The sequence below is a fragment of the Mustela erminea genome, chromosome 3, assembly GCF_009829155.1.
Source record: "Mustela erminea isolate mMusErm1 chromosome 3, mMusErm1.Pri, whole genome shotgun sequence".
NCBI lineage: Eukaryota > Metazoa > Chordata > Mammalia > Carnivora > Mustelidae > Mustela > Mustela erminea.
This window is the reverse complement of record NC_045616.1, coordinates 33,908,090-33,933,209: the sequence shown is the minus strand read 5'-3', so window position 1 is coordinate 33,933,209 and position 25,120 is coordinate 33,908,090. Positions and strand designations below refer to the sequence as shown.

The 25,120-nt window shown below is 36.9% G+C and overlaps 1 protein-coding gene across 5 annotated transcripts in view; it reads right to left on the bottom strand.

The window, feature by feature from the left end:
* The window catches only part of PJA2 (praja ring finger ubiquitin ligase 2), a 74,151-nt gene extending 51,457 nt beyond the window's left edge, over window positions 1–22,694 (bottom strand). For 2 of the 5 annotated variants that reach the window (XM_032335583.1, XM_032335587.1), the window contains exon 1: window positions 22,593–22,694. The gene's annotated coding sequence lies outside the window, so the exon portion shown is untranslated. Of the gene's footprint in view, window positions 1–600; window positions 709–3,641; window positions 3,661–21,848; window positions 21,938–22,592 lie in introns of those variants that run through there. The other 3 variants (XM_032335584.1, XM_032335585.1, XM_032335586.1) reach the window with 3 other exon arrangements.
* Between the last annotated feature and the right edge of the window lie 2,426 nt (window positions 22,695–25,120).

Genomic DNA, 25,120 nt, shown 5'->3' with positions numbered 1-25,120 from the left:
TAAAAGTGTGGTAAGGGCTTACATTCCTATTTAAACACCTTATTTACTTAAACATTGGAAATATGGCTAATTACCTGTTAATTGCCTATCACCACTTAGTAGAAGATGACAGTTCTGCAAATGAGCTTAACTGTACATGTTATCTGTCTAGCCATAGATAGCTATATATTAACATACATAAGAGTACACACACACATTCTCCAATATAAATTACAAATTCAGCAACAGGTTGTGAACCACGTCAGACTATTAGCAACAGCTACTGGCAAAAACATAAGCTCTAATTAATTGTTTTAATACTAAGAAAAATGATCTGAAATAACTTGAATCTGAATGATCTGAGATAACCTGAATCTTCACATATTCACAGTATAGTACATGGCAACTGTAAAGCATGATCATGGATTTAAATTCACGAGTATTTTACTGAGTCTTTTCTTTACAATAAAGCTTTATTTCACCATATTCCCACGTGCTACTTCTAGTGCTGACGATAATGAACTAAGTGTACAAATATTCCTGACCTCTTAAAATTACAGTATATGGTACAGACACTAAACAAAACAAGAAGTAAATAAATATATGTTAGACAATACATACTGTGGAGCAAAATAAAACAGAGACTGAAGAGTTGCTGAGGGTATGCAATTAGAAATACGGTGGTTAGGGAAAACCTCACTGGGAAGTGATCATCTGATCATCCCACACCTGTGAGGGAGAGAACCATGTGTAAATCTAGGGCAAGAACATTTTAGGCAGAATAAAAGGAAGTTCCTGAGGTGAAAACTTTCAGAAGTGATCATAGCAATAAGTCTGGGATGGAATGAATAAGAGAGAAAGCAACAGATGAGGTTAGAAAATTAGTTAGGGTGAGTGGGTGCGGAGGGTTAGGTGGAACAGATCACTTAGGCCCTTATAGGATAATGCAAGAAATGCAGGTTTTATTCTAAGTGAGCCGGAAAAGCACTGAAGAGTTCTGAACACAGAACAGATATTACCTAACTTCTGTTTTAAGAGGAACACTCTGGCTACTGTTTTGAACAGACTGAAGGAAAACAGGTCAAAGGCAAGGAGCCTGGTTGCAAAGCTATCAAAATAATACTGGCAAGAGATGATAATAGTTTAAACCAGGGTAAAAAAGTGGTGAGAAATGGTCAGATTCTGAATTAATTATGAAAGCAGTGTCAGCAAAATTTTCTGATACAGTTTATAAAATAAGGTAAGGAAGGAGTCAAGGTTGACTCTAAGCTTTATAGTCTGGACAAGTAGAAACATAAAAGAGTTACCATTAACTGAAGTAGGAAAATCTGTGGAAGAAGCAGGTTTGGAGAAAATATATTCAGTTTAGTTTCAGATGTGTTAAATTTGAGATATCTATCAGAAATTCAAGTAGAAAATGTTAAATAGGAACCTGGAGTTGACTAAAGAACGTTGAGCTGCCAGTATTATTTGTGAGTGATCGGTATGTAAATAATATTCAAAGAAGCATGAACTTGGACATTTAAGTGTACTTGGTGAAGGAAAAAATTTCAAGGGCTGAAGCTCTGAGATGATCCAACACAAAAAGACCAGGAAAAAAGAAGTAATAGGAAAATCTGGCATAGGCCAATGAGAGAAAAGGAAAACCCAGTGGTGTGGATGCCAAATGAAGAAAGTGCCTCAGACAGAAGAACTGTCTGATCCACTGTGCCAAATGCTGCTAAGAGATAAAGTATGAGGACGATCTATAACTGGCCGCTGAACTCAGCAACATGGAGGATACTGAAGATCCTGACAAGGGCACCTTTGGTAGAATGGTGGATGTAAAAGACTGAGCAGAATGCTATGAAGAGATAGTGAGAGAAAAGGAGCTGCAACTGGAAAGAGTACAAAGAACTGAAAACCATTGTTTGAGTAAGAGAGTTTGTTTTGTTTTTAAAGAAGTGCCACACCCTACATGGAGTCCAAAGCAGAGCTTTAACTCAAGACCCGGAGATCAAGACCTGGGCTGAGATCAAGGATACTTAACCTTGCTGGACACTTAACCAACTAAGCCACCCAGGCACCCCTTAAAAAATGTCTTTAATGTGATTCCACCTGCTTCCTAAAGATACTCTCTTCTGAGCCCTCCAACATCCTCGTCTATACTTTTGAAAACAAGTCTACTTGTTTTCAAGGCCCATGACCCTGGCTCTGATATCTTGTGATTGTACTTCTGAGTTAAGTCCTCTGATTTGAATCCCATGTCCTCATGTGCGTGTGTTGTCTGTCTTTACTAGAAGATCGAGTAACTGTTTCAGAAATTTTACATAAGAAGGTAAACTCTGGGGCGCCTGGGTGGCTCAGTGGGTTAAGCCGCTGCCTTCGGCTCAGGTCATGATCTCAGGGTCCTGGGATTGAGTCCCGCATCGGGCTCTCTGCTCAGCAGGGAGCCTGCTTCCCTCTCTCTCTCTGCCTGCCTCTCTGTCTACTTGTGATCTCTCTCTGTCGAATAAATAAATAAAATCTTAAAAAAAAAAAAAAAAGAAGGTAAACTCTGGGTCACATGCCTGAAAACATTTCATCCCTCCCTCATACTTTAGGTATGGCCCAAAACCACTTTCTCCAAACTCTGAGACACATTGTTTTCCAACATCCAACATTCCAACATTCCAACATGTTGGAATATGGCATCCCATTCTGCCAATTTATTTCTCCTATGTAAACTAATTTTTCTCCCTGGAATATTTAGGTTATCCTCTTAATAAATGATATTCTATAATGCCACAAGGACTTTTTAAGGGGCAGGCCATTTTAAAATTTCTCCTACATGGCCCTAATTGGGCTGTTTTAAAGACCTGTGTCAGTTTGTCTCAAAGATGTCCTTTTTCAAAATTCGTATTTTCTCTGTATTTTGCCTACATAGATTAATCCTTTGTCTGCAAACTTTTCTTTCTCATCTTCACTCTGTGAGCTGGTAAACTTCATCTACTTTTACTTCCAGTATTCTCTGTAATAATCTTCTAAATGTCTTATACTTTCTTGTTCTCTGCTGCTTTTATTCTTTTCAAAAGTAGTTCATGCCTTATGAATAAAATGTAGAATGGAATCCCTCTGTAAATACTAATTATTTTTATTTCACCAAACCCAGCTCTAGTCAGGTATCTGTAACAATGTTATCTCATTTCCAAATAAAAAAGTGTGAAAATTTAAAAAAAAAAAAAAGCAGAACAGGGAGGAGAGAGGATGAAGAGCAAGAAATAAAAACCACAGTAGTGTGTCAAGATTAAAATAGTTAATTCATCAGTCCCAAACTTGTATCTCAAGTATATCAGAAACATTCAGTCCCAGTTCTTTCTGAAGAGATGTTTGCTTTGCTGAATTAGTCTCTTGCTCTTTGTAGTAGTCATGTAATAAGTAACATATGATTCAATTATTCAATTCAAATGCTTTGGGACTTTCATATATTTCTTTCTTATGAACTGTCATCAAGTAACTATATAAATATGCTGCTGTCTAAGAATTAAAAGAGTGAATCAGCAAAGTATTAATTCTAGATCTTATTAACCTGGAAGTCATCACTTTATCATTTTGACTAGGAAAAATATGCCAGCAGCTACAGAGAGACAATAAAAACAACCTTCAAAAGAATACAAGGGAAAGCATGATTATGGGATACACACCTCCTACAGCAGAATTTAAAGAGTAGTGATTTTAGGGGCTCCTGAGTAGCTCAGTGGGTTGGACCTCTGCCTTCGACTCAGGTCATGATCTCAGGGTCCTGGGATCAAGCCCCACATTGGGCTCTCTGCTCAGCGGGGAGCCTGCTTCCCCCTCTTTATCTGCCTGCTGCTCTGCTTACTTGTGATCTCTCTCTGTGTCAAATACAAAAAAAAAAAAAATCTTTAAAGAAAATAAATAAAGAGTAGTGATTTTAAAGACATAGACCTTGCTTTTTTCTTCTTACTTAGATGCACTATTAATGCAATCTATTAAATGCACTGGTTCTAACACATAGTCTAACACAGTATGAATTCAAATGTCTTGAACAAAAGGATGAATGAATGAACAAACAATTCTGATCTACAAATTCTTTGACACTTCTTCAAAAAGCAAAGCTGAATCTGCACCTCTTCAGTGTGGGCTGTATTTAGCAACTTGTTTCTACTGAAGACCATGTATAATGTACAAGATGAGGGCATAAAAGTCATTGCGGCTTCCTTCTTGCTGTCTCTCAGCTCACTCTCTCTGGGAGAAGCAAGCTGTTACACAGGAGATCGTTCAAGCAATCCTAAGGTCCACATGTTGAGGAACTGGCAGTTTCTGCCAAGAGCCAGAAGGAACTCACGTCTTCTGGTAACAGCCATGTGAATCAATCACCCAGGAAGCAGCACCTTCAGTAAGTCCCAATCAAGTCTTCAGATGAAGTCCCAACCTATACCTTGACTGCAACCTCCTGAGAGACCTTGAGACCACCCAGACAGGCTACTCCTGAATTTCTGACTCAGAAACTATGAGATATAATAAATGTTCCCAGCTATTAGTTCTATTGAAGCATAACAAATTATCCTGCAATAAATAATAAACACAAATAATTTAAATTACATGCACTAAGATACTGATTTTTTCTTATACTTCTACTTAATATTAGAACAAAGATTTCCTACCCCCCAACTCATGAAAGCATATTTTCTCCCTTTTAAAAAAGATCTGCTTATTCGCAGCATAGGTAGTGCCATACTAGGATTGACAGTACCAAAATGAATTATACTGGTGTTCTGCTGGCGGGCAATGTCAGACCTGCTGCTTAGCTCCTATATTGTACCTTTCCTCTAACAGATATTCACTACATACCTACTGCATCAGGAACACTTACTTTTAGAATTTAAATCTGGCTGATTTAAGTGAAGTTTTAGGCAAAGGAAAGGAGAAATCCGCTGAACTTCCAGAAGAGTTTCAACTAAAAGCTTGGATCTATACCCCTGTGACATATTTGTTTGGAGCAAAAAAAAACTCAAAAAAAAAAAAAAAAAAACCAAAAAAACAAAAAAAAAAAAAACAAAGAACAAAAAACAAACAGAGGTGTAACTGGCATATTAGTACTGAGTATACAACATAATGATATGGTATTTGTATAGAGTGCTAAATGATCATCAAAGTAACATCCATCTAGTTAACATCTATCACCATAAATAGTAACAAATTTTTTTCTTAAACTTTTAAGATTTATTGTAGCAACCTTCAAATATATGATATGGTATTATTACCTATAGACACCACAATGTATGTGAATTCCCATGACTGACTTACTTTGTAACTGGAAGTTTGTACCTTTTGCCCCTCTTCACCCATTTTGCCTGCCTCCCACTCCCACCTCTGGCAACCACCTATCTGGTCTCTGTATCTATGAGCTTTTACTGATTCCACATATGAGGTCATAACAGTATTTGTCTTTCTCTGTCTGGCTTATTTCAGTTAGTATAATACCCTCAAGGTCCACCCATATTGTTGCAAATGGCAGGATTTCATTCTTTTTTCATGGCTGAATAATACTCCATTGTATGTGTACACACACACACACTGCAACTTTTTCCTTCCCTAGGACAATCCCTTCTTCTTGTCTTTCTTTCCTTAAAAAATTCTCTCACAGTTCTGGAAATTAAAGGTCCAGAATCAAGGTGTCAATAGGGCCATATTTCCCCCAAAGGCTCTAGAAGAGAATCCTTTCTCACTTCTAGCTTCTGGTGAATGCCAGCAAACCTCTGCATTCCCTGACTTTATGCCACATCTTCTTTATTCATTCACCAAACAACAGACACTTAGGTTGTTTCCATACGTTGGCCATTATAAATAATGCTACAAAGAATATAGGGGTGTAGTTATCTTTTCAAGTTAGTATTTCTGTTTTCTTCAGATAAACACCCAGAAGTAGAACCGCTGGATCATATGGTAGTTCTACTTTTAATTTTTTGAGGAACCTCCATTCTGTCTCCCATAGTGGCTGCATCAGTTTACAATCTCCTCAAGAGTGCACAGGGTTTTTTGTTTGTTTGTTTGTTTTCTTTTCATATCCCCGCCAACACTTGTTACTTCTTTTCTTGTTGATAAAAGCCGTTCTAACAGATGAGAGTTAATATCTCATTTTTTGATTTGCCTGTCTCTGATGATTAATGACACTGAGCATCTTTTCATATACCTGCTGCCCATCTGTATGTTGTCTTTAGATTTTATTTACTTATTTGACAGAGAGATCACAAGTAGGCAAGAAAGGCAGGCAGAGAGAGACGGGTGAAGCAGGCTCCCCGTTGAGCATAGAGCCTGTTGTGGGGCTTGATCCTAGGTCCTTGAGATCATGACCTGAGCCAAAGGCAGAGGCTTAACCTGCTGAGCCACCCAGATGCCTCTGTATGTTGTCTTTAGAAAAATGTCTGCTCATATGCTCTGCCCATTTTCTAACTGGATTGGTTTTTTGCTATTAAGTTGCATGATTCCTAATATATTTTGGGTATTAACCCTTTATCACATATATAATTTGCAACTACTTTCTCTCAGTTAGCAGGCTGCCTATAAATAACTCACTGTCCAGCTATCTTTCCTAGAAATAGAAAAGTAAGTTGATAAACAAATATAATTTAATCCAACTATTTGAAAGGCAAAGTCCTGATTACTCTTCCGAGCCCACTGGAATATCTGTTTTACATTCTCTCATATTTGCCTTTATAAAAATACCTACAGGGGCGCCTGGGTGGCTCAGTGGATTAAGCTGCTGCCTTCGGCTCAGGTCATGATCTCAGGGTCCTGGGATCGAGCCCCACATCGGGCTCTCTGCTCAGCAGGGAGCCTGCTTCCCCCTCTGTCTCTGCCTGCCTCTCTGCCTACTTGTGATCTCTCTCTCTGTCAAATAATAAAATAAATAAAATTTAAAAAAAAATGCCTACAAAATGCCCTAAAAATGTTTCTTAAAATTCCTCATAAAACAAACTTCTAAAATTACATCATAGTCTGCATTTCCTTTCAGTAAAATATTAGTCATACAAAATTTTGGTTAATTATTATCAAACTTGAGTTATAAATTCAATAATACAAACTTTATGACAAAATGAGTTTATGACAAACTATAACAAGTATTGCCAGAAATCTGTTTTGTATATGATGGAACCAATTACATTTTAACTTAATTTAAAGATTTTATTTATTTGAGAGAGAGCAAGAGCAAGAGAGATCACAAAGGGAGAGGAAGAAGCTGACTCACTGCTGAGCAGAGAGGCCAACACAGGGCTTGATCCCAAGACCCCAAGATCATGACCTGAGCTGAAGGCAGACCCCTAAACTGAATGACCCACTCAGAGGCACCTTAACTTAGTTTACTAATATTATCTCATCTTTCTATTTTTAGCTGCTAAAGCAAAGTAAACATTCCAAGAGATTAATAAAGTATCTACTTTGAATAACAATCTTAGCTTACACTTAAACTATTTCTCATACTTACATATTTTTTAATTTTTCTCTAGATTTTTCGTATCTTCTAGGCACAAGCACAAAAGGTTGCTTGTACACAGGTGTGGCAACTGCAAAATATTCTACTAAATGTAACTAGCAGATACACAATAATTAAGGACTAAGGTGATATTATTCCTATATATTGCAACAAACAAGAAGACTCAATTGTAGAAAATCAAATAATGTACTATCAGCCACTAGACTTCGAAGTTACAAGCTGACACACAAGAAAACTTTCGGGATATGACTACTAGATTCTGTAAATGAACAACTGTAGAAATGACAATAGATAATTCAGAGAGAAATTTTAAAAGTACAACTGTTAAACTTCTGAGATCAAATGGATTTACTATCCCTACTAACACAAGGAGATAATCTGATAAAAGGCTAGTAAGCTTACTTAAATACCAATTTTCGTGACTTTTTTGTCAATTACTGTAAAAGCTTTAATAAACTCAGTACGGATACAGTGAAAATTCCACTAAAAAACATAAAATATATGTAATTGGAAACAGACCTTTAGATAATCCAAAATTTTTATATTTAAGTAGATTAAAAAACTGTATTTCCAACTTGTTATGGAAAAGCCTATATCTCATCAAAAATGGTTTTAAAAATTGTTTAAAAATTGTTTTAAGAAGTTTTATGCAAATGAGCACCTAAATGGCTCAGTTAATTAAGGGTCTGCCTTGGGCTCAGGTCTTGATCTCAGGGTTCTGGGATGGAGCTTCATGTCGAGCTCCCCACTAAGCAGGGAATCTGCTTCTCCCTCTCCTGCTGGCCCCCCACGGTTCTGCACACTCTCATGCTCTCTCATTCTCTCATGTGAGCGCTCTCTTGCTCTCAAATAAATAAAGCTTTAAAAGAAAGAAATAACTGCTACAAAATGCTATTTTTAAATGAATATCCATAGAGAGAAATCTGTGAAGAATTAAATAGGCATATAGCCAACACAGTAGAACAATAAGGACTTTTTATGGTTTACTGCAAATATAACTGGCAAAGGGGAAAAAAAAGATTAAAGTCAAAGACAAATTGAGATGGAAGAATAAAATACCAATCCATTAAAAAAAAACAAACAAACAGGATGAAAGCTATTCCTCAAATTTACCTCTCATTTAGATAGGAAGATCTGATTTAAATGTGACCTAATAAGGGCCCTGCTCAACCCACCCTCCTCTGGGATGCCAAGTCAAATCAGTTCCAAATAAAGAAACAGCTTAGAATTATTTCCATGTCAATAAGCCAAGAAACGGAAAAAAAAAAAGTACAGGAAAAAAGAAAAATAGAAAATTCAATGTTGTGCATATTAAATGTAGCAAACTTGACATGATGATAAAAATTCACAAAATGTGTCCAAAACAAATTAATATACCTATGATATTTAGACACTTGGATGTGTTTTAACTACAAAAAAAAAAAAAAAGAGCTTATATGAGTGGGTTTGGAGAAACGAAGAAACAAGCATGGCAAAATGTTGATGCAAGTTGTTGTATAAATGTGGTTTCCTTGTACTCCACAGAAATTTGTTTAGAAATTTTCATGATAAAATCTTTTCAAGTATTTTCCTTTTCTCTGCAATCATTGTTGAAGAACTATTTTTTAAAAAGTACAAAATTCTTCAGCATGCATTATATAGTTCAATGAATTTCTTCCTATATCATATATCCAAATAACTACCACCTACATCAAGATATAAAACATTACCATCATTTCAGAAGATTCTCTCTCACCCCTTCCAACTGATTAAACTTCTCTCAAACCACAGGCAACCACTTTCTGGACTTCTACTCTAGATTAGTTTTTCCTGTTTTAAACTACACAAGTGGAATCATACAGTATGAACTCTTTTGTGGTCTGTCTACTTTTGCTCAACACAATGTTTCTGGGATTCATTTATGTTGTTATAAATATTCTTATACACATTTTTTACCTTTCTTGGGTAGTATAACCTGGAATTACTGGGTCACAGTACACACAGCCATGCTTAACTGTAACAGTTGTTACCAGTTTTCCAAAGTAGTCCTCACTAGCAACATATAGTAGTATCAGTTGCTTTGTATCTTTAGCAACCCTTGTTATTGTGAATCTCTAACAGGGGCCATTCTGGTAGGTGTGTGATGATGACATTTCCTTGATGAATAATAACATAGAGCAACTTTACCTGTGTACACTGCCTTTTGTATACCTTCTTTTGTAAACAATCTGGTCACTTTTCGGCATGTTTTTAAAAACTGAGCTGTGTGCCTTTTTTTTGACTTGTAATTTATGTGTATTTTCTTGATACAAGTCCTTTACCTGACTTATTTATCCCAACTATTCTAACAGTCTGTGGCTTGCCTTTTCTTTTCTTAATGATAGATTGAAAAATAGAATTTTTTTAAAAAGATTCTATTATTTATTCATGAGAAACAGAGAGAGAGAGCCAGAGGGAGAAGCAGGCTCCCCAATGAGCAAGGAGCCTGATGCAGGACTCGATCCTAAGACCCCAGGATCACCTGAGTTGAAGGTAGATGCTTAACCATCTGAGCCACCCAGGCAACCGAAAAATAGAAATTCTTAATTGTACAGTCTAATTTATTAATTTTATGTTCTATTTAAGAAATTTTGGCAAAGGTGATATAGATTCATCTAGGTTTTCTCCTACAAGCTTCATAATTTTAGCTTTTACGTTTAGATCTAAGATGAAACGCAAATGAACTTTTGAAGATATAGCATCAAGTATAAATCAAGATTCATTTCATTATCATGTGGGTATCTACTTTATGTAACACAATTTATTAAAAGTAAATGCATTCTCTTCTTAATTTCGTGGCACTCTTGTCATAAACCAAGAACAGTTTATATGAAGGGCTATTTCTAGACACTCATATTCTTCCACTGACCTTTTTATCTACCTTGTTCTAATATACATGGGTTTTTTTTGTTTTTTTAAAAGATTTTATTTATTTATCTGACACACAGAGAGAGATCACAAGTAGTCAGAGAGGCAGGCAGAGGGGGAGTGGGAGGGGGAAGCAGGCTCCCTGCTGAGCAGAGAGCCTGAGGTAGTGCTCGATCCCAGGACCCTGAGATCATGATCCAAGCCAAAGGCAGAAGCCTAACCCACTGAGCCACCCAGGCACCACAATACACATAGTTTTAATGACTATAGGTTCACAATAAGTCATGACATCTGAGACATTTATATTTTAATATAAATTCTGGACTCCATTTGACCAAAAAAAAAAAAAATCTGGAATTTTCAGATTGTATTGAACCCATAGTTCAACATGAGGGAAATTGACATGGTAACCATATTGAGCTTCCTACTACATAAAGATGGAATATTTCTCTATTTATTAAAGTATTTTAAGATGTCTCTAAGAGCATCTGTGTGGCTCAGTCAATTAAACATCTGACTCTTGATTTTGGCTCTAGTTAAGATTGAAGGGCTGAGAGAGACTGAGCCCTGAGTCAGGCTCCATGCTCAGCACAGGGAGTCTACTTGAGATTCTCTCTCCCTCTGCCCCTTCACCCCCCACACTCTTTGTCTCTAAAATAAATATTTTAAAAATAAAATAAGATGTTTCTGAGCACTGTTCTATCGTTTTTGTCAGAGAAGTTTTCCTCAATTTTTATCATATTTATTCTTAGAGATATCACATATTTTGGTTATTTTACTTACTTACTTACTTACTTACTTGGGAGAGAGGACAAAGGGAGAGGGAGAAGCAGAACCCCACTGAGCAAGGGGCCCGATGTCCTGGGATCATGACTTCTGCCAAAGGCAGACACTTAACCCACTGAGCCACTCAGGTGCTACGTAATGCTATTCTTTTTTTTTTTTTAATTTTATTTATTCATTTGACAGAAAGAGATCACAAGTAGGCAGAGAGGCAAGCAGAGAGAGAGGAAGGGAAGCAGGCTCCCCACCCAGCAGAGAGCCCGACGCGGGGCTTGATCCCAGGACCCTGGGATCATGACCTGAGCAGAAGGCAGAGGCCTAACCCACTGAGCCACCCAGGCGCCCCTACATAATGCTATTCTAAAGATACTTTTGTAATTTTATTTTACACATTTTTGTTGCTAGTATACACCTTAAAATTCATTTTTGCATACTGGCCTTGTATAACATATATAACAATATAACAGTGAATAGAAGAAAAGATATTAGACATGAAACAAGACTTTTCATTGAGTATGCTGTTAACTGTACGTTTTCTGATACTCTTTAAGAAAAAAAAGATTTGAGAGAGAGAGAGTGCACACGCATGAACAGGGAGGGGAGAGGCAGAGGGAGAGGGAGAAGCAGACTCCCCACTAAGTAGGGAGCCTGATATGGAGCTCCATCCCAGAACCCTGAGATCATGACCTGAGCAGAAGGCAGATGTTTAACTAACTGAGCCACCCAGGTGCTGCCATTTTCTGATTATCTTGAGGAAATAAAGGATATTTTCTTCATTTGCTAAAGATGATGAGGATTTGTATCATGAATGGATGTTGAACTTTGTCAAATTATTTCTCTTTATCTGCAGAAATGATCCTATTGTTTCTCTATATTGTTCTGTTAAAGAGATGAATTACACTGATTAACTTTAAAAACATTAAACCAACCTTGCATTCCTGGAACAAGTTTCTGATCTATATTATCCTTTCTATATATCACTGGATTAATTTAGTATCTATGTTCATGATAAATACTAGCCTATAATTTCCCCCTTTTTCATGCTTTTGTTAGCTTTTCCTATCAAGATTACACTAAAATCATAAAGTATTGTGGGTGATGTTTATACTTTTTTTCAGAAGAATTTGTGTAAAAGTGGCAATGTATCTTACTTAAATGTTTACAATTTACCAGTGAAGCCACCTGGGCCTGGGGTTTTATAGAAAAGTTTTCAAAAAGTCAACTTGTTTAATAGACATTAGTCAACTCATTTTCCATTTCCCATGTCAGTTTTGATAAGTTGTGTTTTTCAGAGATTATCATCTTTCATTCAACTTATCAAATATTAAAATAAAGCTGCTCATAATTTCTTCTTAACAATTTACTATCCAAAAGGTCTCTATTAATGCCTTTTACATTCCTGGTATTCGTAACTTATGTCCTTTCCCATTTTTTCCTTCATCAGTTCATTACACATTTATTGTTTTTAAAAAGTCCTCTCAACAAACTGACTATAAAACATTTGTAGCTCCTTAATTTCTACTTTTCTATATACTATTTCCATCTTTCTAGTTTCTTTGGGTTTGATTTGCTGTTTCCTTCAGTTGCAAGCTTAGAGTAGTAATTTTTAACCTTTTTTCTTTACTAATATATGCACAGAAAGCTACAGAGTTCTCGTAAAGTACTGCTTCAATTTCATTCCATAAGTTCTGATAGAACATTTTTCTTAAAGATTTTATTTATTTATTTGACAGACAGAGATCACGAGCAGGCAGAGAGGCAGGCAGAGAGAGAGGAGGAAGCGGGCTCCCCACTGAGCAGAGAGCCCAATGTGGGGCTCGATCCCAGGACCCTGAGATCATGACCTGAGCCGAAGGCAGAGGCTTTAACCCACTGAGCCACCCAGGCGCCCCCCTGATAGAACATTTTTGTTGTTTTTCAGACTTAAATGTTTTCTAATTTTTATTGTGACTTTGTTTTTGATTAATGCAGTATTCAGAAAGGTCTTGCTTAACTTTCAAACATCTGGAGCTTTCTGGTTATTTTTCCATTACTGAACCGTAATTAATTCCTCAATGATCAGAAAACATACACTATGTAATGTCAATCTGAAATGTGATAATTCTTTAAGAATTACTTTGTCAAATGTCAGAAGTGCACTTAAAAAAAAAGTATGGTTTTCAGTTGTTAGATATGATGTTCTATCAATGTCAATTATGTCAAAGTGATTATTCAATTGTATTCCTTTACTGATATTTTTTGTAACTGTTCTATCAGTGACTTTACATGTATATTCAAAATCTCAGCTATGAATACATATACATCTTTCCTTTTATGCTAACTTCTACATTCAAAAGCTGTATTATTAGGTGAACGCACAGTTAGGATTATTATGTCTTCTTAATGAACTGACCCACTTATAATACAGTCCTCAATTTCTTATAATACATCTTGCCCTATATCTATTTTGTACAGGATTATTATAGCCACATCAGCTTTCCTTTGGTGTTTGCAGACAATACTCAATTCTTTTTTACTTTCATCTTATTTGTATTTTTGCATTTAAAGTGTTTTTTATAAGCAGAATATAGGTGGGTCTTATTTATAAGGCCTAACAATATATGTATTGCTACTAAGTGCACAGTCCATTTACATTTAATGTAATTATCAATATAGTTGAGTTTAAGTATCATCTTTCTCATTTGTTCTTTGTTCCTTTATCCTTCCTTTCTTGACTTTAGTACCGGTCAAAAAAAAAATTTTTTTGTAACTATTCCATTTTACTTCACCTATTAGCTTGTTTGATGTACCTTTTGGTACCAATCTTTAAATGGTTCCCCTTGAAATTACAAAATGCATCCTTCCTATATGTTGAATGTTATTTCCTAGAGGATCAGGATAATTTACCTTCCCTAAAGAGCGTTTTACGTTTTCTCATCTCAGGTAATTATATGGCAAGTAAAGACAAAGTGTGGGTTGAATTAGAGTACAAAATCTCTGAGAACTGCAGAAACATAGAAAGTTGGCACCCACCAAAGGCTCTTATCCAGGGATGCTGAAAAAATTGGGAACTAGGCTGAAGACTAAGGAGGTATCTTTCAGAGGGGAAGGAAGATACTGCCTTCCAACAAAGAAAAGAATGAAGTCCTACCTGGGCCTTTCACCCATATAGGGGGGAAAAAACCTTACACCAGTGACAGAAGGACACCAATCACTGTTCTCCATTGTGGTTAGGGGAGAAGTAGAAGAAAGAAAAAATGCTTCTGGAATAGAGCTAGAAAACAGATCAAGGATTTCAAGAGATGGAAATGCAACTGCAAGAAATAAAAGACATATTAATAGTGATACCCCCTCCAAAAAAAATTTTATGGGCTCATCAAATGACCTGGAGGGAGGAAGTACAAATGCACTTCAAGAGGGGTTATGAAAAATTACCCAAACTGAAATACAAAGTAATTTAAAAAAAAGGAAAAAAAAAGTGTGGGGAAGACACAAACAGAGCCTCCAAGAATTGTAGGACTTTATCAAAAACTACCAGCTATGCAATGGAAGTCTCACAAGAAGAGACAGTAAGTGGTGCAGAAGAACTAAGTAGAAGAGAAAATCTAGAGAAATTTCCAAATATGATTTAAGAGATCAAACCTTAAACCTAAAAAAAGCTCAGCAACCACTCACAAAAAGCCCTACAAAAAGAAAACATGCACACCTCAATACAAATCATTTTCAACCTGCAATAAAAACCCAACAATAAAGGAAACATTTTGATGCAGAGGAATGAAGAATTACAACCGACTTCTCATCAGAAACTATGCAATCAAGAAAAGATTATATACAGCATCTTTAATGTAAGAAATACTGGGAACAAAGAATTCTATACCTAGCAAAGTACTCTTCAAGAAAAAAAAAAGAGTACATTTTAGCCAACCCAAAAGATGTTGTTACCAATAGACTGAAACTACAGAAAAAGTAGAAAACAGACATTTGATTCTACAAAGAAATGTGTAACTCTAAATTATCTGCACTTAATGTGAAGATAAATGTAAAACATATTTTTGCCTTACTTTTTAATTATTTCAAAAAAAAGTGTGTGAAGTAGCACTCACTCATTTTTTCTGAGATGATGGAAACCTTCTTAGGTGGTTCAATTTCTTTTTTTATTTTATTTTATTTATTTATTTGACAGAGATCACAAGTAGGCAGAGAGGCAGGCAGAGAGAGAGAGAGAGGGAAGCAGGCTCCCTGCTGAGCAGAGAGCCCGATGCGGGACTCGATCCCAGGACCCTAAGATCAAGACCTGAGCCGAAGGCAGCGGCTTAACCCACTGAGCCACCCAGGTGCCCCGGTGGTTCAATTTTCAAAGCTAAAACCTACAGGTGGCTACTAAGCACTTACAAAATGGCTAGTACACAGAGAAAATTAATTTAAACTTAATATTAACTATTTTAAATTCAAATTAAATAGTCACACTGGCTAGTGACATAATGGACAAAGCAGGTCTAAAGCAATCATAGTAGCAAGGTATTATGAGCTTATGGCACATGAAAAATAAAATATATGACAATAATAATGCAAAAAATAGTTAAGAAGAAGTTGACAATATACTGCTGAGGAGCTCTAAAACTATAAAGTTGTATAACATTGCCTGAATATAGAGTAGAATTAAAGATGTATAATATAAATCATAAAGAAACCAGTATAAAATTTTTAAAGAGGCAAAATAAGTGTAAGTAGCAAGCTAATAATGAAGATTAATAATATAGAACATTCAGCAGATAGATGAACTAAAAAACAACTACTAAGATAGATTTATACCTAATCACATTAATAATTACATTAAATATAAACAATCTGAACAACCTAATTAAAAAGCCAGACTGGTCAGGATGGATCAAAAAAAAGTTGGTTGTCAAAACCAAAACTACTTTAAATATAAAGGCATAGATGTAAAGTAAAAGGATTTATCATGCAAACACTAACCAAAAGATAGACTGGTGATATCAAATAACATCAGATAAAACAGACTGCAGAAGAAGGAATACAGTCAGAAATAAGAAGGCATATTATATAAAGGGATCGATTTACTAAGAAAACATAAGAATCCTAAATATATATGCACATAACAAAAGCAGTTCAAAATTCATGAAGCAAAAATTGTTAGAAAAGGAAAAATAGACAAATCCACAATTACACTTGGAGACTTCAACACTTCTTGCAATGATCAACAAAACAAGTAAACAAAACCTCAGTAAGGAAACATAAAACCTAATAAGGACCATCAGTCAACTTGACCTGACAATTACAGAATACTTAATGTAAAATATATAATATGCAATACAGAACTTATAGAATACTCCACTCAAAAGCAGCAAAATGCACATTATTTTGAAATACATATGGAATATTACAAACATTTACATATTCTGGGCCATAAAACAAACTTCAAAGAACTTAAAGAAATTATACGAAGTATGTTATCTGCCTCAAAAAAATTAAACAAAAAAATCAATTACAAAAAGCTTTAAGCAAAATCACCAAGTATTTGGAAATTAAACAATATACTTCCAAACAATCTTGGGTCAAAGTGAAAGTCACATAAGAATTTAGAAAATACTGGGTACCTGGATGGCTCAGTCAGTTAAGCATCTGCCTTCAGCTCACATCATGATCCTGGGGTCTTGGGATCCAGCCCTGTATCAGGCTTCCTGCTCCACAGCGAGCCTGCTTCTCCCTCTCCCTCTATCTGCTGCTCCCCCTACTTGTGCTCTCTCTCTGTGTCAAATAAATAAATAAATCTTTTCTTTTTTAATAAATAAAATCTAAAAAAAAATAAATAAATAAGAACTTAGAAAATACCAACCTAAGAAAATTTGTGTGGCTATCTAAAGCACTGTTAGAAGGAAAAGAAGGTCTCAAATCAATGGTCCAAGCTTATACCTTACAGAATTCTAACAGAATGGATTTAAACCCAAAAGCATACAAAAATAAATAGTAAAGACCAGAAATCAATGAAACTGAAAAGTTGTTGTTTTTTTTTTAAATGCAATAGAACAAAAAAATGGATCTTTGGTAAAATTGATAAACCTCGACACAAAGACAAGAGAGGACACATGGCCAACATAAAGAATAAATGAAAAGACATCACTACAGTAACTACAGACACTAAAAGGATAATAAAAAAACAACTCTGGAGATGAATAGATGAAAGACAAACTCCTTCAAAGACAAAAGCCACTAACACTCACATAGTGAGTAAAAGTGATTCACGTAGTCAAAAACCAAAAGCTTTCAAGCAGATAACCCTAATCATCTTACAACTATTTAAGTAATTGAATTAATACTTTAAAACCTTTCAAAAAGAAAACTCTGGGCCCAGATGGGTTAGCCTGCAAACTCTAACTAAGACTTATGAAACAAATAACCACTCATCTGAAATTTTTCAGAAAATGTTAAGAAACACTTTAAGACTCTGTAAGACCAGCATGATCCTAATACAAAAAAAAAAAAAAAAAAAAAATCACATGAAAAAGCAACCTTCCTGAACATAAATACAAAAAAGTACTCAACAAACTGAGCAAATCAAATCCACAAATTTATGAATATGATAATACATTATGGCCATATGAGATTTATCGAAAGAATGCAAAGTTGATTTAACATCTGAAAATAAAGCAATGTAATCCAACTTATTAACAGACCAAAGAAGATAAGCCATATGATCATCTCAATAAATATGATAAAATTCAATGTCCACTTCATAAAAATTCCCAACATTAAGGAATGGAATGACAACATCTTTAACTTGGTAAAAGGCCTAGTATACTTAACATGGTAATATATACAAAATAATAATATATAATAATAACTTGATGAAATAACTAATCATGAAAGACTGAAACCACTAAGTCACTTCTAAAAAATTTTATGGAAAAGCAAAGAAACTAGAATAGCAAGAATGATTTTGAAAAACAGTAAGTCAGTTAGAGAAAGACAAATACCACATGATCTCACTCCTATGTGGAATTTAAGAAATAAAACAAACAAGCAAAGGGACCAAAAAAAAGAGAGAGAGCAAACCGAGAAACTCTTAAATATAGACAACAAACTGATGGCTACCAGAAGAGAGGTGGGGAGGGGATGGGTTAAATAGGTGATGGGGATTAAGGAGTACACTTGTGATGAGCACCAGTGATGTATGTAAGTGTCAAATCACAGTACTGTATACCTGAAACTAATTATTACACCATATGTTAACTAACTAGAATTCAAATAAAAAACTTAAAAACAACAAAAAAAGTAAATACTCCCCACCCCCAAAAAAGAGCAAAGTTCAAGGACTTGCACTACCTGATTTTAAGACTTATTATAAAGCAACAACATAATCATGACAATGTGGTATTGGCAAAATGATATGTGGAAAGATCAAGGGGTTAGTCCACAAATAGACTCCTTTGTATTTGGTCAATTGATTTTTGACTAAGTTGATTCAGTAAGGAAAGAAAAGTGTTCTTAACAAATGGTGCTGGAACTGAGAAAATGAGCCTTAACTCTTCTTACACCATATACAAAAATTAACCCAAAATGCATGATATACCTTGTCATAAAAGCCAAAACTATAAAAACGTTAAGAGGAGAGCTGCATAACTTTGCATTGACCAAACTTAGAACACAAACACAAACCATCAAAGGAGGGCTGATGAACCGAATTTTTTTTTTCAAGATTTATTTTATTTGAGAGAGAGACAGAAAGAGGAGCCCAGGTTGTAGGGTGAGAGGAAGAGGGAGAGAGAGAATCTCCAGCCGACTCTCAGCTGAATGTAGAACCTGTGAGGGGCTGGATCACATGACCATGAGATATCAACCTGAACTGAAACTCAAGAGCTGGGCACTTATGAATGTAATCAAAATTAAAAGATCCTCTAATTTGAAAAGTTAGGAAACACAAAAAGGTAAGCCTCAGACTGCACTGTGTACATACAAGTCTGTGTAGGTCAAAGGACTTACACAAAAATATATAAAGAATTCCTAAAACTCAATGAAACAAACAACTTAATGTTTAAAAATGGGCAAAAGATTTGAACAGATACTTCACAAAGGAAGACATACGAACAACCAAGAGCAAATTTTCAGTGTCATTAATCATCAGATAAATGCAAATTAAAATTACAGCGTGATACTACTACACACTCATTGGAGGGCTAAAATTAAAAAGACTGAAATAACCGAATGTTGATGAGGGTATAGAGCAACTAGAACTGTAAAACAGGAAACAGTGTGGCAGGTTTTTATATTTAAACATTCATTTCCATACAGTGCAACAAATGCATTTCTAGGTATTTGCCCAAGAGAAACAAAAATCTGTCTTCAAACCAAATGTCATAAATGAATGTTCATAGCAGCTTTACAATAATGGCCCCCAAATGGAAACAGTCTATATATCTATAAATAGGGTGAAATGGTCAACAAATTGCACTAAATCAACACCACAGACTACTACTCAAAATTAAAAAGTTATGAATCGGTTAAACACACAAAAGCATGTATGATTCTCAAAAACATCATGCTGAGAGAAGAAAAGCTAAATGCAAAAGAGTACATATCATGTAATTCCATGTACATGAAATTCTAGAACAAATGAAACCAAATTATAGTGAGAGAGAGAGAGAGAGAGGACAATGATTTCATGGGGCTGAGGGATATAAATGTCACTTACTGTACATGGCATAGGGAACTTTTGGGAATGACAGATATTCTTGACTGTGGTAATGAAAACATTCTACTCTTGAATGTGGTGGTCGTAATAGGATGTACGTATCTGTCAAAAGATACTGAATTGTGTATTTTAAATACACACATTTTATTGTATCTAAATTATCCTCTATAAAGTTGAGTCTTTAAAATGGAGCTCTTTGGGAAAATATTAACCAGGGAATATTGGTGATGCCCTTATATAATCACTAAAAAATCAAAAACATCAATAAAATTCAACATCCACTGACAGTTTTTAAAAATGTCATCAGAAATAAAAGAGAACAAAAATCATTTTGGAAAGCCAAGAACAGAAAATATTTTAGTATTCTCCATTTACCAGGAAGTTTCAGAAAACATCATACCTGATGCTAAAACATCAGAAGCATTCTCTCAAAGTCAGAAACAACACATTTTTAGCTATCACTGCTATTCTTCAAAATTATATAGAAGTATACTAGCCAAAGCAATGAGGAAAACACTTAAGTTATAAAATATGAAAAGTAAGCCAGAAAGCTGTGAATACTTTCAGATAATTATCAGCTCAAGTGAGCAGATACATGATAAACAGAAAAAATCCAAAAGTTTTCCTATAACCAGAAAGAGAGAGAGAGAAAATATCACTGAAAGTTTCCATCCACTAGAGGAAATCAAAAGATAGCTAGGAATACTAGGAAGGAATGCCATTCATATGGGGGGGGGGGGAGGACAAGCTATAAAACTCTACCCAATAATATAAAGCAAGATGTGAATAAAAGCGAAAGACATACCATATATGCATACAGAAATGAGGGGAGAGACTCAGTATCATACAGGTCAGTTCACCCCCAATTAATCTAAAATTTCAATGTAACATCACTCAAAAAACCAAAGGATTTTTTTTTTTTAAACTTCTAAGTTGAGTCTAAAGTTTATCTGGAGAATGTATAAGAAACAGTCAAGAATAATTCTGAAAAGAGGGAGAAATGGTTATCAAAATTTAAAATATGCATAACATTTAACCCAGCAATTCCATTTGCAGGAATCCATGCTCCAGAAATAATCAGAGGAAGTTTTCCTAATAGTCGACTTTTAAAATAAAGGTAGGACTACAAGGGAGAAGTGAGAGCTGCACTTTTCACCTTACATTCCTCCAATTTTTAAAATTTTTTTTTAAGATTTAAAGTTTGTAATTAAAACTAATCAAATTTAATGTTGACTTCAAATAAAGCATTATTCGTAACAAAAAAACTAATTAAATGTCTTTCAATAGGTTAAATAATTATAGCTCTCATTCAAACTAATGAAATCCTACTTAACCTTTATAAAGTATCAGAGAGACCTATACATAACAAATAATGATGTGCAAGACATACAAACAAGAGAAAGAAACAAGTGATATACCAATGTGTTTGGTATTCCTCCGCGCCCCCTTCCCCACAAAATCCAACTTCATATATGTGCTTAAAAACGCATTTATAAAGATGCTCAGTAAATGGTTAACTTTACACACCGAATTAAGACTGGAGGATGAGAAATGTTCACATTTTACCTAATAGTCCTTTTTCTATATTGTTCCAATTTTTCCATCACGCCTGCATGTCTGTGGTTAATTTTCAAAACTTAAACTTACTTCATATAAAAATGACATGAATTCTAGGAGACAAAAAACTCTCAAAAAAAAAAAAACCCAGTTAAAACGTTTATTTGTTATCTTCGTATTTATTTACATACTCTTCAAATGATCTGTAGTGTTCAGCACAGGTGACTGCCATTTTAAGGAAGTTTAACTGACCAAATAGGTCATGATAAAAATAAGAATACAGCAAGCCTTTTTTTTTTTTTAAATCGTAAACTTCACAGAACCACCAGACTCAAAGCAGCGTCCATCCACACGCAAAAATTTTTTTATGCCCGGAGAGGGAAATCTCCTAAATAGATGATTCCTCCTCCTTGCAAAAAGGGTATTTACCTCCTCCCTTTTTCTTTTATAACTTGGTCTGGGCGACTTTCAACTCACCATTTTGAATATGCGCAAAATGTTTAACAGGCAGTCAATCTGAGGGAGGCCGAACCTGAAGGCAGATGGACTGGAGTGCTCTGACCTGACATCGCTACCTGGCCCCAGCACTGATGGAATGGTGCTAATATCGGGAGAACGACTGCTATGGTTTGAACTGGGTGTCCGCGTGCCCGAGGTTCGGTGACAATCGGAAAAAAATGCAAATACGGCCAAGAGAGCGGCCGCAGCGGAAGGCTTCTCGGGGGACGGGGGCTGCAGGCCTGTGGCGTAAGACGGCTCCGCTCTATGCGGGATGACTGGAAATGGGCTGAGAGGGCGGCTGGGAGGGCTTTGGTGGGGGCACACTCATACAGCCGCCAGTGTCGGGAGAAAGGCAGCGGGGTCCTTGGCCACGGCACCAAGGACAGCAGAAGAGGCAGCGGGGAACAGCGGCCGGTGGAGACCCCCAGATCAATCGATGCCATTCGCTGGGGGGTGCGGGCCCGGCGGCCACGGACTCGAGCGCGGCCTCAGGTCCGGGTTGGACCGGGCCCAGGACGCGAAAAAGGCCTCTCACAGCCATCAACCCCACCCACCATGGCCGGCGCAGCGGGCAGGGACAGGCCCTGCTCCTTCTCGAGGAGAGAAATTAAAGAAATGGAGGGGGGGAAAGGCAGCAATTTCCTCGCCCCGACCCTCACATTCCTGACATCAGAACCAGCTAGATTTAAAAAAAAAAAAAAAAAAAAAAAATCCCCTCACCGAACCGTGCAGCGGCTCCGGAGCGAGAACAGCGCTCGATCCTCCAGCCGCCACCACCGCCTTCTTCTCCGCCTCCGACTCCTCCCCCGCCGAACGCGCAGCGACAGGCGGCAGCGGCGGCGGCGGCGGCGGCGGCGGCGGAAGCAGAGGCGGCGGCCGCGGCGCGTCCCGCCCCTAGCGCCGCGGTAGAGGCGAAGGAGGAGGACAGGCAAGCCCCGCCCTCGAACAGCACCGACCAATAGACTCAAAGGACCTCTGCGGGAAAAATCCACCTATCCAATCGGAACCCAAGGAGGGGGCTCACGTCAATGGTTGGGACGTGGCAGAAAAAGGGAAATTTACTTGGACTGGGTCTACTCTCTGGACCCCCTTCTGACTCAGAAGGATTCCACCGATTGGCGGAAGAGCGGAAGGATGAAGCTACACTCCCCCCAACCGGGTCCTCGTCTGGGCCCCCCTCCTTTCCCCGCTGCACTGCGACGTTCGGGGAGGGGGCGGGGCATCGTGCTGGGGCTGGGACCGGCACGGCCTTTTGTGGTTTGGGCTGGGAGAAAAGGCGGGGTCTCAGGGAAAGGGAAAGGGGTGTGGAGAACTAAGGAAAAGGCTGGCGCAGCTAGACTTTTTCAGAAATCCCAAAGCAACAACCAAAATGGAGGCATTAAAATCAATCCTAACTGGGCTGGAAACCCGAGTAACAAGGTTGTCTCCTGGCATAAGATTCAATCCGTTGCAGTTCAGATAAGGATGGGACAAGAAAAAATAGAAGAAGGGCGCTTTTCCCCACCCTGACTCTGAACACTATCTAGAACACTATCTAGTGCCTTTTCCCCTCCCACGCTGCAGTAAGACCCTTGCATCCTCATTTCTCATTCTCTTGGCGCGGGGGCTGGGGGATGTCTGTGGTTCCTCTCTAGAGCCTTGGCCTGACCAGAGCCTTCCAGTTTGCATCTAGAGACTAATTCGCAGTCAAGCCGAGAAGTAACAGCTCCCATCACATGCAACCAAAATAAATACAACAGCTGTAGTCCCTGGACATCTTGCTTAATTTAAACAGGGGTAACAGTTTACTTAATCATGTCAGTGATGCTAAATTGTTTCTTCGTCCTACACATGTCCTTTTTTTTTTTTTTTTCCATCCTGAACATGTCTGCTTCTCTGATTACAGTCCTGCTCTCCTCCCACCTTATTCCCCAACCCCCTCAACTCTTTCCACTTAACACGCCCAGTGCCCAGGATATATTTATCGCGTCCCTCCCCCAAGAATTAAGCGCCCCACTTCTTGTGCTGTCCCTGGCAACTGCAAAATCTGCTAGTGAACTGAGACTTTACTTTTTTTTTTTTTCCCTGTAGATTGGAGCAAATTATCCAAAATTTACTATGGGAATTTCAGTTACAAGAATTTGCTATAGACATTTGTGAAATCAAATCTCAGTCTCAGCCCACCCTTGTAGTACATGTCTTACCAAGGAATCGTTTCTCACTTGATGTTTCTCTGCTTTACACATGTTGCTCTAGAAGCTGTGGCTCTTTTCCATCCAAGTCTCTCCCTCTTTGAAAGATAATTCATACTTTAATCACACTTCTCTAATCTCCCTTTGGGATGTTGTGTATTGATTCAATTGGATATACTGAAAAGTTTGTTAGGGCAGGGTTTCTCAAATTTCAATCTTTTTCATACCATATCTCTGTGTGTATACTACTAACAGTATTGTTTACTATGTTCTTTAAATAAATGTATTTTTTCTTTCAATTTCTTTAAGAGGGAAACTTTATAAAAAGACTTATGATGGAAAATCTCCATCATCTATCCTAGGTTGAAAGCAATGGTAAGAAAAGTAGACAAAACCATTTCTTCTTTTTTTTTTTTTTTTAAGATTTTATTTATTTATTTGACAGCACAAGTAGGCAGAGAGGCAGGCAGAGACAGTTGAGGAAGCAGCTCCCCATTGAGCAGAGAGCCGTATGTGGGGCTCCATCCCAGACCTGAGCCAAAGGCAGAGGCTTTAACCCACTGAGCCACCCAGGCGCCCCTGACAAAACCATTTTTAACGTTATAGCTAGAAACAATTGCCTACTAATGTCTCAGCCTAAACTCTGAGCCTGTTAAAAGGGGAGGTTACCAAGCATTAGACACATTAAAGATCAAGCATGCAAATGGTGTTTTTATTGTGATGTAATCAAAGGATAGAAAATCAGAGCTAATAGGAATCACTTTCTCACTATTGAGTCACTTTTTAAAATCCTGCATGCATGCCCCAAGTGAAGTCATCCAAGGCACCAGAAATGATCTATGTTACTCTTTGGGAAACACTGCTGTGGAGGCCTAAAGCATGTATTCTAGAATCAAACAGACCATATTCTTTATAATAATTCCTGAATTTGTAGCTTTGTGCCTCTGAGCAATCTATTTACCCCGCTGGCCTTGATTTCCAACTTAAATATGGAAAAAGTGATAATGTCTACTCATGAGTCTTTGAGTAGATTAAAAAACCTAATAAAGGTAAAGCATATCATACCTACCATCTTGT